The sequence below is a fragment of the Gadus macrocephalus genome, chromosome 19 (genome assembly GCF_031168955.1).
Source record: "Gadus macrocephalus chromosome 19, ASM3116895v1".
Lineage (NCBI taxonomy): Eukaryota > Metazoa > Chordata > Actinopteri > Gadiformes > Gadidae > Gadus > Gadus macrocephalus.
The window spans coordinates 9,324,717-9,337,090 of NC_082400.1; positions in this window are offsets into that span (position 1 = coordinate 9,324,717).

The window sequence follows — 12,374 nt, forward strand, 5'->3', positions numbered from 1 at the left end:
TTCTTTTATATCCTATTATTACCTAAGCTAAAGGAAACACATACCCGAGACAACTATCTGTAAACAGAAAGTACGGCGGCCTTGTTCTGGACTCAAAGTTGCCAGAAGAACTATTGTGTGACACAAGCCTACTGTGGACCAATATATTACCCAGAATAACATCTAGACAGCAGGATGGACTCATGCACCCTGTCTATGCAATCAGTGTGTGGTAACACGCTGAAAATAACAAAAGAAAATAAAGATATCAATATACAAACAGATATGAGCCCCGAGAGCAGTAGAAGAAAGATTAATAAACTGTTACGTATTTTAAGCACATAAGCTGCCCTCACATAGCCACTAGGAAGCAGGATCGAACACACAAGCTGCATTACCCTCACATAGCCACTAGGAAGCAGGATCGAACACATAAGCTGCAATAACTACTCCAGCCACAGATGGCAGCAACTTTAGACAGGTGTGGATGGCGGAGCCATTACGTCACACCGGCCACGCCCACTTCACATAGGCCACGCCCACTTGACGATCACAGCGCGGAATTCAGATTGAGAGGCCAGAATCAATAGGTAGCCCCGCCGAGAGGACCGGGCCTATGCCCGGGACTCGAAGTAGTGCACGATATTATTCTCAATACGCGTTAGATACAATTCCCTCCCTTTTGCTTCTTAGTTACCATACCGAAATAAGCCTACTTTAACAAATAAAATGAGTTAAAAGCGACCAAGGATTGGACTACTTTCTCACAAATTAAACAAAAAAATAATGACACAAATAAGTGGTACAAACAGCTGATTGTGTGAAGGTGTATCCCCCTTGTGCTCTTCATCAGTGAAGGGGTCAGGGGTCACCACTACATCAGGGACCCCGTCTCTCTGGGCCTATTCATCGCAAAGAAAACAGATGAGAATGTCAAGAGGCCAGGCCTAGGCTAACAGGAAGGACTTTAAAAGCCTCACCTTTCATCTGGGGTTAAATGAAGCCTTTTGATGGACGTTTGTGTGTGAACCAGGTCTCTCAGGCCCGTCAGTGTGTGCCCCTTCATGGGGCAAGCCCCCCTCATCCACAAAGGCCTGCTGTTTCCACCAGGAGGCAAACACACCAGGAATACTCAAGCGCCTCTTTGGCCGACCTGTTTGGACTTCTGCAGGAAGCTGAGAAGAGCGTGTAAAGGTGTGACTGTATGATGATATTAATGAGTTTTGTAGAAAGGGCCCATTCAAAATAGTGCCTGAGAAGCTAGAACACGAAAAAAATAAAGATGGAAGTCAGAGTGGGAATTCAGTTGGGGCTTGTATTCCGCCCTGCGAATAACTAAAATGAATTTCCCAAACTCTTATGCTATCTTACCTATAGCAAGCCGGAAACATTGAGAAAGCGACAAATAAATGATTTCCTAGTTTAACCAGAAATGTAAATCAAACCCAAAAACTTTAGTAAAGAGAAACACAGATGTACTCACAGAACAGTAGGAATAGGAAATAGACACTAAACATAGAATACCCTGAGGGCTTTTTTACAGAGCGTTGGCTTTAGACAAGCCTGTCATTAAGGTTTGGTTTACTGGGACAAGTGCGGTGGTTTATGCTGGGATGGCCTCTCGGGGACAAGGCAGCAACACAGGACTGGATCCATGTTGGGAAATGACAGTGGTGGACTGCTCCCAGCTGGGGGCGGCCAGGGATTGGGTGCGGGAACATATATATATACAGTATATATATATATATATATATATATATATATATACGTAATTTATATATATGCTTAAAGGGGAAAATATAGCTTGTCATTTTGTCATTTTAACTATGGAGACAAGCGGTTTCCAATAACCTTGAAGATTATTGGCTTGTATTTATTTTTTGAGTCCACTCCAGCTAAAGCCCCATGCGGTATTGTCAACAGAGTATCATTTGGTTAGTAGCTACAATATATTTACCTAGAAAAAATAAATAAAAATTAATAGAAAAAAATGAATTCTCTATTTACTTGATTTGTTGGTTAAAGTTACCCAGCAATTATCTGAGGGACACTCAATGGGAGCAAGTGTCCCTGCCTCAGGAGATTATCCATGAATTCAGCCTCTGTGATGCAAGGGCATGTTGACCCTTGGAGGGAGGGAGAGATGTTTACCTGAAGAAGTGCTGGTGGATTTCCTCTTCACTCTAGGGTCTACAGGTGCCACTGGACTTGACACTGTACTGGCCCATTTAACATTTACTGGTGTAATGTGCTTAAAAACATGTTAGTTAATCTAGTGCTCTCACAGTGAATGCTGCAGTGAGATTTAAATAGATTTCTGCAACATGATAACTAACATGACATCTGGTTACCATTGACAACATAGAAAAAACATGTGTAATTAAAAAAAGCCCAACTATATCCCCCGAGCATATCCCAGAGATTTATATCATCATCAATCAAAATTTTATATCATCATATCCTGTTTCTTCATTCAGAACAATAAGGTGACAAGGCAAGCAGTAAACTACCAAGCATGCAGCGTTCCTCAGACTACAGACGTCGTAAGGATACCAGAAAAAGGAGCAAGGTGCTTATTTGTCTGGGAGAAAATAAGTATGCTGTCTGATGGAAATGTGTAGCCCTTATCCCTCCGCCAAAGCCACATACAATGGTTCAGCAGCAGAAGCAGTGTGGAATACATGTCTTACAAGGCCAAATACACTGCAGGTATAAACACCGGGTCTAAATATTATCATGGCTAGTATTTATTTTGGCTGTGTGGAGGAAATGATGATGGTGCCTTGGCTCTACAGAACACTTATAGTCCTGTGGGGAAGGTCTGGTGCTGGGAAAGAGAGCAGAAGAGCGTGTTCTGGGCTCCATTAGAGCTGCACTATGCTGCTGTGATGATGACACCAAGGTGGAAGCATTGGATATGTTAAAATATGAAAAAAAATCAACACATTTGAACACTTATTACGTTTTCAGATCTGCTGTATTTTGGTTTTCAATGGGTAATTAAAGTAGCATGCGGGGAGCCCTGGTGGCTCACCGGGTAGAGATCGTACCAATTAGGCTCAATCCTGATCGTACTGACCCGGGATCAAAATAAACAGTTTGAGAAATTATTGATTGTATACGTATATGTGCCCATAACATAGCCCTTTATGGGAATCCAAGTCCCTCTGTCTCTTTTCATACGTTCAGGATACAATTATGGTAGACAGCTATGCAAGTAAAGTTTTTCATATTCATCTAACCTGCCATTTTGTAATTGGCTGGGTGGTAGGCTATGCCCAGCTGTGGAATTAAGTTTTTTATTCTTGATTTGTGGCATGCATGCTGCTTCTATTTGAATATTGTGCTTTTAAGGATGGATTAACCAAACGGGTTGGCCTCATGGCGTATTCTCTATATAGACATACAGAATGCTAATTGTGCTGTTTAGCGGCATTCCCAAACCGCCCTCGGAAGGGGTTGAACTAGCCACCCCAGGATAGTAAATTGGATGCCAGGCTAGAACTGTTTACTGAAGCCATCGCCTCTGCAATTATGATGTTCCTGAAAATATAGCTGGACGGTATGTCGCCTGTCAATTCATATTTCCAAAATGTGGTCCAGGTAATCTCATCAGTGCAAATGAGGTTTGTTAACGTGAGACACAATTCTAAAAGCTCTCAGATTCAGAAGTTTGTATTAAACAATGGATAATTTATTTATGTTGTTCTTCATTGATGTAGCTTATAATATTAAGATACAATATGTGGCTCACTCAGTGAGCTAACTAGCTGTTTAGTGTTCAGCATATGTCAGTTAGCAATAGTTAGCTATAGAGACAGAACAGTCCTGGTGAAATGACTGCTCTTGCGCCTGAATGTGTGCAGCTGAGAACACACACATTAGACTGAAATCCTGCTCCCCTACTCATGCACAGCTACATAACTTGCCTGTTGACGCTAAGAGGATCCATTCGCAAGGGCACATGCACTCTGGCCAACGCTCCAACACATGCTGGGATGAGCTGAGGCCCGTCCAGAAGAAATGTCACAAATCACTTATTAGTTTTGTATGTGTACTTAGATTGTAATTATGACCTCATGCTCATACTATAGTTTATCTATAAAATTGATATAAAATCGACCTACAATACTGCAGCTTTGGAGTCATCTAGTGGACACACGGATTAGGGACATTTCTAAACATGTGAATACTACTGTAGCCAACTACCAATAGTAATGATAGCAATAATCTTGTTGGGCTTAAAAAAAAAAAAAGTTATGTTAGCTGATACTTTGAACACGTTTCTCTCTAACCAATTCAGACAGGGCCTCATCTCATTGTGCTTTTGGCCCCTAGTCGCTTAGGGCTGGCCAAGCCTGTTATGTTGATAGTTACATTAACTGCTGCACTGCTTGCATCAGATTATTAACTATAGACCATAGAACAAACATTTCAGTTTATCAATGGTTGCGTGTGGTGGGAGTGTGTAGTTAGACATTCACCCTGGCAGGTGATGGCTTACCACCGGGCCTACCCATGCTATGAAATGTATGCCCTCATGTGGACTATGCGATTATTTGGATTGAAAACAAGGGGCGTGTATTATATCATTATATTGTTTTGGAAACAACAAACTTGTTTGTTGGCATGATTATTTACCTATGACTACACCCCACATCAACCGTCCTCCCATCCACCCACGAGCATGTGGATGGATGAACAACAACAACATTGGCCAAGGAACCTATCAGTACAACCCAGGGATGGTCTTTAAAGGGCTCTCGTCCAAAGGTGCAGCCCCGCTGGTTAAAGAGGTGGGATATACAGTACATTATAGAGGCCATTGTAGCTCTGGAAAAAACATTAAACATTGTCAGTAAGGCGCATGCCATAGCAAACAGAGGGGAGAAGGGGTGACCTGCACTCCCTGCCTTCAGAGGGAGGGGAGAAGGGGACGCAGCAGAGACCATGTTTCCCATGTAATCATTGTTTGCCAGTGTGACGAATTACCATGGATGACCTGCCAGAGACATCCAGCACACGACCCGAATCATCACTCTGGACCATGATGGAACAGTGCAACCTTCCTGAGCGGCCAGGAGAAGATGCTGACCCCAGTGTAGAAGTGCCTCCATCACGCCGGCCATTACAACCTTAACTGTCTGTACCGGGGGCCCTATTAGCTAGCTGGTATAGACTTGTTCTAAATGTGAATGTTATGTATTTGTTTAGTCAAATATAAAGCTGACTCATTCTTTTGGAACAAGACCCCTTAATGAGAAGCGCCTTACTGGAACTCTTGCTGGAAGATAGACAGACAAATGTACAGATTGACAAACATTCTTTTACTATTCTGTAATATGACATATGCATTCCTATTGCTCGCCAGGGGAAATGAAACATTTATGATACTGCCCTACGGGCTTTTTCATGTGAAGTTTGGGTGGATTTAGAGGAAGGATAAGGCTGCTCTTCCAACGGGCGGGCCTCCATACGGACGTCAGGAGGGTCAGCGGTAAGGAGAAGCTCTGGACTGGAGACAGTAGACTTCAGAGTGCAGAGGGGTTTAGCAGATCAACAGCCAGTTCAACCTCTGACTGTTGCTCTCATGAGTTTAGCAGCAGAGAGATGAGGCAGAGGAAAAGCACCGGCCTTGACTAATAGCTTCCGTAGAATGGTGACATCTTAGACTGACGCATACGAAAATCTCCCCCTCATCATCAGACCCTGGGAACCTTGTAGTATGAGGGGACCTTGTTTCACTGGAAGATACTTTATTCCAAACATAATGACGGACCGAGCCAAAGAGAAGAGATAAGTGATATAATGATTTAGATGGTCTACACATGGAAATCAATCTGTTTCAATTATTATTACGTGTTGATAAGCATTTGTATTTTATATTTTATAAACACGGCATATTCAGTCCTCTTAAACCAAAACCAATCCAACCAGTGTATGTTGTGTTTCAAGAATGAGAGGGTCCGTTTGATATTCTGACACCATCTTTCATTTGCTGAAATTATTACCGTTCATTTTAAGGAGGATTATTTTTTTGCCATTATTAAAATATAAATAAATCAACAAAAACGTCTCAACGGTGTGATCTGAACTAATGGTGAAGGCTGCTGTACCGCTGGGGTGACCAGAAGTGATCTGACAAGTGGGGACCAGCCCGGGGCCTTCAGCGCGCCAGTGCTCCTGTTTGTTGGGAAATCCTCCAATATCCTGCCGTCACTGCGGCCACAATCAGCGGGATGATGCTGCCTTATCAGAACCAGCTGAGCACTTCTCCGGCACCGGCAATGGGATGTTTGGCTTTACAGTACACTGGAACAAGCACACATACTGTATGTGCACGTGGGTCTAGCGTTTACACAACTGTTCAAAAGATGGGGTCACCCAGACATGTTTCCCATGAAAACTCATTATTTTAACAGTTTTCAGCTGTGCTAACATAATTGCACAAGGGTTTCCTAATCATCAGTTAGCCTTTTAACACGATGAGTTAAAAAATGTACCATTAGAACAGGAACGATGGTGGAAATGGGCCTCTGTACACCTATGTGGAGATTCCATAAGAAATCTCCCTTTTCCAGCTAGAATAGTCATTTACCACATTGACAAAGTCTAGACTGTATTTCTGATTAATTTATGTTGTTATCTTCATTGAAATAAACAGTGATTTTCTTAAAAAAATAGGGAAATTTCTAAGTGACCCCAAACTTTTGAACGGTAGCGTATAAAGCACATCCAGGTATGTGGGAGCATATACATGTACATGAAAAGGGAATTAGCAGGGTGTGATCAATCTAAGACTATTTTCAGTCCAGTTTTGACTAGACAGGTGTTGTAGATGTCTGGGGCTGATATTGGGGAGGTCTAGCCCAATGATTGGAGATGCTGACCAGTTCGACAGCTGAACAGCTACCCCCCAACACAGCGATAGAGAAAGTTAGGATACTCTCTATCACAGCCCTATAGAATTGAAGCATCCCAGCCTTGGACACTTTACATCTCTCAGTCAGTCTCTGCTGACCTTTTTTCACAATATGGCTGACATTAGTGTTCCATTTTAGATTGGAGGATATGGTGTCCCAAGGAACCTGAAACTATCCAACCAATCTACTGTTTGGTCCATGATGGCCAGAGGATGCAGAGGTTTTTTATTTTGGCTCCTGAAATCCGCAACCATCTCCTTGGTCTTGGAGATGTTGACGGTCAAGTGGTTAATGGAACACCACTCTACCAGCAATGGCACTTCTGCTTTGTAAGATGATTCATCATCGTTGGTGATGAGGCCTACAACAGTGGTATCATCTGGAAATTAAAAGATCCTGACAGATTCTTGTTGAGAATTGCAGTCATTAGTGCATATGCACCCCTGGGGGGAACCAATGCTAGTGGACACTGATTTAGATGAAGATTATTAACCCTTCAGATCTGTCAGTTAAGTAGTCAAGGATCCCTCTGCACATGGACTCCTTAACACCCAGCCCCAGAAGTTTGTCACACTCTCTCTTTGGGACGATGTTATTAAAAGCAGAACTAAAATCAATAAACAATACCCGTGCATATGTAGCTGTCCCTTCCAGATGTTGTGAGTGCAGAGAGAAACGGCATCTTCAACAGACCTGTTGTGTCTATGTTGTGTTCCAGAGACTTTATTCTGTTCTGGTTGCTCTTGAAACATGAAGGAGCAACATGGCCGCCCCCATGGAAGAGGACCCGCCCCTATGTATGAATCAAGGGCTCATTCTATGGTCACAAAAACACAACCACTTTTGTTTTCCTTGGATCATACTTATACTCCATATTTATGAATATTATATTCCTTCTGACAAGTTCTAGTCGCCACAAAATTCTACACACTACACCTTTAAATGTCAGAATAAAATAAGAATAAAAAGCAATTGCATATTTCAATTTTCAGATTTTGTATCTATTCCGTGATTCGTGATTTTGTGTGCGAGGGGAGTGCTTATTTATTAAGCCTTCAGCAGCATGTATACTTGATGACTATTCAATATACAACACATATGCAAAAATACATAATATAAATGTATTTTCGAGGTCTACGAAGTAGGAGCAGCAGTGCACTATTTGTACTGTTGACAGAGCTGATCAAGAATAGACAGATCTGACAGACCTGCACTAAAAGCACATGCCTCCCCCAGCAGGTTATTCTGGTGTTATTATAAAAACCCTACATGCTCATTATGGCCACGGCACTGCATTTACAGTGGCTGGCTGCTCTCAATCGCCAGCACCAAACATGCTTGTGGTGGAGGAATGACAGAGGGCCAGAGAAAGGGGATGATTATAAGAAAGAAAACGGATGGATGGATGCTAGAGAGAGAGAGAGGGAGAGAGATGGAGTGTTTTTTTTCAAGTCAAACATAAAGAGGCGCAGTGCTGGGTATAGCAGAGGGGTGGGGACAGTTTGGAAAAATATAGAGGGAAGGTGGTGGACACATGTGTTTAATAGAGAGAGATGTCCCACAGTGGGACAGTGAGAGAGAACCATAAGTAGGGCAACAGCCGTACAGGTAAGGGAGTGGGGGAGGCACTGATACAACAGAGGTCTGTGTGAGGCGTCCATCACCAAGCCAAACCTGCACAGGAAGGCACACAGACCAGGGACCAAAACAACTGATGGTCAGGGGAAATACATGGGACCGCAGGGACTGAATTCTGTGACACAACACACACAAACATGCATACAAATACACACAGAAAACACACATGCATACACACATGCACACACACAATTACACATACATACACACATTCAAACACACACACACACACACATACACACACACACACACAGACACACAAACAAACAATCACACACTCACTCACTCACACACACACACACACACACACACACATGCGCGTACATGCACAACATACAAGCAACCACACACACCCATGAACTCACACACACACATTCAAACACACCACAAACATTCACACTCACACACAAAAACACACACACATGTACACCCACACACACCATACACACACACACACACACACACACACACACACACACACACACACACACACACACACACACACACACACACACACCTCTCTCACACACACACACACACACACACACACACACACACACACACACTTTGTGAAAGAATAACATTCCTTGCATGAACAGTTCACTTGTGTGGACTGCAGCTCAGACACAGCCCTGTCTTATTCAACACCAGCCTACTGGAAACACACTCCACCTTACCTTTATTCACTGCAATATATACCCCTTATCAAACGCAACACAAGGTTCATGCCATTCAATAAATACACGTATTCATTCATTCATAATAACCTGATGGATGTGTTTATTTATTTGTCACCCCACATGCTTGTTTGTCGCTGCGTGTGTATGTGTGTGTCCACCACTGTGCGTGGAGTCTGCTTACGTTACTCAGCACAGCGCAGTGAACATGGATCACCTCAGCAGCTCATGTCGCCGCTTGGGTTACGTGTGTGAGCATCAAAGAGCTGTCTTGTGTCCTCGCTCAGGGAACCGGTCTGCAATTTGGGCTCTAGGCGTGGCCGGCCCCCGCGGGGCCGCGTCCGCCCGTGCGCTCCAGTAATGACCCCTTCCCTCTGGGGGAGCGTTTGATCTGGGCTGCCTCTGTGCCTTGGCGGGGCCTATTTCGGGAGCGCTGGGCGGGGATAAAGGGAGCTTTCAGACCTGGTGCCAATGACCATAATTAAGCAGCTTTAAGGGGGTGGCAGTGTGAGCGAGGAGCAGAGTGCAGAGTTTGTAATTTGGGAGAGAGAGAAGGGGGGAGAGATGCTGAGGATTATTGGTCAGTTGACGGGGAGGAGTTTTTTTTTGGGTAGCACCAAGCGTTGAAAGGACAGGGGGACCGGAGTGTGTGTGAAATGACTGTAAAGAGGACGTTAATGGCTCGTGTCCCATTAGCACCACCCCTGGGCGTGGCCGGGGGTGGGGTCCTGCTTCCACCAACGGCCTGAGGCAGCCCTGAGGTCGAGAGGTCAATGGGACACACGCACAGAGCCCCGCCCTGGAAGAAGGTGATTCATGTACCCCCACCATCACCCATCACACTGGTCAGCCAGTGCGATAGGGCAATAGCTCCTCATCCTCCTTCCTGCCTCCTGTGTGACTCTGGCTGTAGACACCTGTGGTCTTCCCCTCTGTGGTGCTCACTGTGAGGCTGTAGTCCCCTGGGTTCTCTGTAGTGCTCACCACTAGGCTGTACTCCCCTGTGTTCTCAGTGGTGCTCACCGTAGAGGCAGACGGACGGCAGCCGGCTGAAGAGGGTTTGTTGGCCTTTCTGTACAGAGACACAAATGTGCAACGGTACATTGATGTCGTAAATATTTTTTCTACCATTGTATACACAAAATAGGGTCTACGAGTTCACAAGTTTGTGTTACAGGTGCACAAATCCTATCCTGTGCATCACAACTTCAAAGAGTCAGACACTGGACACTTTTGCTACAATCATTGCAGCGCAGTTGGTGTAAAACACATTCACACACCCGTGTTTCATAATCTGAGAACATGCACAAAATCTGTTCATTCGTAAACCCAAATGTGAACTAATACATCAGAAGTTGCACATCTGTGAAATATTTCCTCACAAATGAAATGATGTAGATCGCTATGTTAAATTAGCATTTTAATGAGCGAGCACAAGTTCATCGGTTATACAACTGCTCGAATCTGCTGCTACGAGTCTCAGCTTTTTTGTGTGTAGCAAAAATGATTCGTATCCGTATGAAGCAGATCGTCCGTGGGCGGGACAAAATTGCAGCATTAACCAATGAAAGTCGCCGGCAGGGGGTGCATTTTTCAAACTACACTGGGACCATCTAAGCAAACTCTTACTTTCTGGAGTCTTGAAAGTAGACAAGAGGGCATCCTACACGACGGAGTGGGTATCTTACATTATGTCAAATTAAATTACTTAGTTCAACTGAATTCCCCCCAAATTATTGCATTAACATGCCGCAAGTGTCCTTAAATGTATTTTAATGGTCTGCCTGGATGGTCCAAGTTTGAAAAATGCACCCCCTGTCAGCGACTTTCATTGGTCACTGCTGCAATTTAGTCCCGCACACGGACGCTCTGCCTCATACGGATACAAATCACTTGTACATGGACCACCTGTTTCAGAACTACCTGCAAAAAAACCCACAGCTGAGACTTGTAGGAGCAGATTCGAGCAGTTGTAACGATGGACTTGTGCTCGCTCATTAAAATGCTCATCAACATAGCGTTCTATATCATTTTATTTGTGAGGAAATTTTTCACAGATGTGCAACTTCCGATGCATTAGTTCACATTTGGGTTTACGAATGCACACATTTTGGGCATGTTCTCAGATTATGAAACACTGGTGTGCGAATGTGTTTTGCACCAACTGCGCTGCAATGATTGCAGCGCAATCAATTGCATTACTTTTTGAAGGTGTGATGCACAGGATAGGATTTGTGCACCTGTAACACAGACTTGTGAACTCGTAGGCCCTATTTTGTGTTAACAATTGTAGAAAAAATATTTACGACTTCAAATGTACTGTTACACATTTGTGAGTTTAGAGTACAAATGCAAAATAAATATTTACGACTTCAAATTTACTGTTACACATTTGTGACGTCAGTGTATGCATACAAAATCTACAGTTACAGGTACTAAAGACTTTTGCTACAATTATACCTTCATAATCTTCTATCAGACTTTAGATTATTAACAACTTTTTCTCAACATAACTTTCTGTCGGTTTATTTAACGTTGATTACCTATTTATCCCCCTCTCTGATTGTTCTCTCTTTACTGTATCACTTCATCCCCAGAAGACAAAGTAAAAAAAACCTGCACAGTTTTCAGTGTGTAATGTTGTTTTTTTTGGCCTCTATAGGGTCATGACCCCTGGTAGTGTGAATGCAGTCCCTGTGCTGCACGTTTTTTAAAGGATGTTATGTTAACATTGTGTGTGTGTGTGTGTGTGTGTGTGTGTGTGTGTGTGTGTGTGTGTGTGTGTGTGTGTGTGTGTGTGTGTGTGTGTGTGTGTGTGTGTCTGTGTGTGTGTGTGTGTGTGTGTGTGTGTGTGTGTGTGTGTGTGTGTGCGTGCGTGCGTGCGTGCGTGCGTGCGTGCGTGCGTGCGTGCGTGCGTGCGTGTGTGTGTGTGTGTGTGTGTGTGTGTGTGTGTGCTTGTGTGCTTGTGTGTGTGTGTGTCTTGTTGGAAAGAAAATGGAGATTATTCAAAATCAAAAATCAATAACAACATCAATATGACGAATCCAGTGCATTCTTCTAAATGTTTGGATCTGAATATCCATCAGAGCAACACATGTACTTCTACATCTGCTACAACTTGCAAAGATTTCCAAAGGAGAAATTCTCCTTTATACCT